The sequence below is a fragment of the Octodon degus genome, unplaced genomic scaffold (genome assembly GCF_000260255.1).
Source record: "Octodon degus isolate 3935 unplaced genomic scaffold, OctDeg1.0 scaffold00013, whole genome shotgun sequence".
In the NCBI taxonomy this organism is placed as follows: domain Eukaryota; kingdom Metazoa; phylum Chordata; class Mammalia; order Rodentia; family Octodontidae; genus Octodon; species Octodon degus.
Window position 1 is genome coordinate 11,949,081 of NW_004524589.1, and position 2,333 is coordinate 11,951,413.

Sequence of the window (2,333 nt, forward strand, 5' to 3'; positions counted from 1 at the left end):
AGCTCAGAGATATAAACACACTGAACATGAAGAGATTTTATTCTTCTGAATTTTGTGTTTTGTTTTTTTCTTAGAGATTTTTCCCTAAAGCTCTAAAGGACAACAACAACAATAATCAGTACATGTAGAGGCTGGTGCCTGAACAACCCAATCCTTCGGCTAAAGGGTAAGCAAGGATAGTCTTACCAAAAACCTGAATTTTAATTTTTAGCAGGGTATTACATAAAGCCATGTAAGAGACTGTTCATCTTCTCACATTTGGAGCCCTTTCCCTAAGCACACTCCTGCTTGGAATTCTTTACACTTTCAGCCATTTAAATAAATTGAAAATTTAAACATGGAAAGTTTAACACTTTTGCATATATACAATGACAGAGGAAGATTACTAGTGTTGATGTTTGAACTGACTCACTGAAGCTACAGTACCCAGTCCTATCCCTTTTCTACCTGGAATAAAGGAACAAGACAGACAGACAACTATACATAGACCCTGCTCTAGGAAAAAATAAAAAGATGGAGAGGAAAATCACTATCACATGCTTCACGTCTTCTAAGCAAATATAAACAAGCTGAAAGAAGTTGTGTCTGTAGCCCATGGCTCTTATGATTCGCAGAACAGAAAAGGGAATTTGGAAGTGAGCATGACCCTTTGTGGGAATAAGGATATCAGGAGTAAAAAAGAAGGCATGTTTCGCACATGCACTCTTACTGACCTGGTTTCTTGCTCTTTTTTCCTTCAGCGATTTGAACTTCAGAGGTTTGCTCCCACATCGTGGTCCATTTCAGAGAACTTTTCTTCTGCTACTTGGATGTCTTTTTTAGGATCCTGTGCCATTTATGTTCTTATTTAATCTAAGTTTCTTTTCAAATGTCACCTTGTCCAAGAGGCGGCCCACACCACACTTTCCAAGACAAACTAATGCTTTATTTGGTTCATAAGCCTTCAGACTACCTGACATTTACATATATATTTTTTTTCTATTTTTCATCATTTTCTATCTCTTTCACTGAAACTTAAACTTTTCAGGGATTTTGGGCAATTTCTTTCCCTTGGTGTCTAGTAGCGTGTAAAACACTTTGAATATTTTGTATTTATTGAATAAAGAAGAGAGTAAGTGACATCCTTATGCCTAATTGGAGAAGTTATAAAATACGAAGTTTTTTCTCTTTTGAAGCATGAATAGGTTTAAAATAATTGCAAATCAAATAACTTCTGTGAAGCCAAGATTAGCATGCAGATTTGAACTTTTATTGTATTAACAAGCTAATTTTAGTAAATCCGAGTTAATTAATGATAGGCAGTTTGTGTTTCAATTTATTTTTAGCTCCTTTAAAAGTCCTAGTTAGATAAGATATAGTAAGGAATGTGCATTAGTTGGTCAGGTTTAGGTTTTGTGTCAAATGGATTTAAAATAAATCTCTGATATAAAGTCACACTTTCTATGACATAAAGTGAGACAATAAATAGTGAGACTTTGCTTAAAAAATTTGAAATCAGATAAATTAAATTAATCCCATACTGTTAGTTTGAAACTGTTACTTATATTAGATTGTTAACATTTTATAAACATTGCATAGAGTAAATAATAAATAGAAGTGACATGATGACAATAAAATATGCTTTCTACATAAGCAATTTAAATGTGAAGTTTCTATTATTTTCTAAAGTGCCTCAGTCACCTTTTGATTGATATTTTAAAAGGTATTGAACTGTCCCTTGGCCAACGTTTGGGTCAATTCAAGCAAAGAGCATGCCCAAGTGATACCTGTGAATGATGCAAGAACTTTAGGAGCAGACCTCCCTGGAGACACATGACTCTTCAGACGGATGATGCAGCTGTCACTCATGTCCGCCTCGTGGTCCCCAGAAGACACAGCTGGGCTTACATTTCAGTTCTGTGTTTTTGCTTTTTCTTTGTATTTCCTTTTCAAAAAATTATAAATATTCAGACATTTCTGTGAAACTTAAAATTTTGAAATATTGACAACCTGAAGTATTGAGAAGCATGCTTCTGCCTTTTATCCCCTTTTTCACGTCTGGTTGGATGTTCTGCTTCCAAGTATGATGCTGTAATGGAGGTCATAGGACCAGTGGGACTGCAACTTAGTAAAGGCTGTCTTACGGCCCTTAGGTTCTGGGTAGCACACCTGGATCATATTTCTCTGGTTTTCCTGTCTTAATCATGGTTACAACTTGTATCTGGTCTAAGGCTAGGTCCAAAAAAGCCATTCATTTTAAAATACCAAAACTGAATAAATCAAGAAAGAAGGTCTGGGTTTCTATAAAATTATACCAGCAGTGACTAGAAATAATTTCAGCTCTCAAAAATGTT

General features: G+C 35.1%; 1 pseudogene; it reads right to left on the reverse strand.

The window, feature by feature from the left end:
• The window catches only part of LOC101577916, a 10,024-nt pseudogene extending 9,266 nt beyond the window's left edge, over window positions 1-758 (reverse strand).
• Window positions 759-2,333: the final 1,575 nt, after the last annotated feature.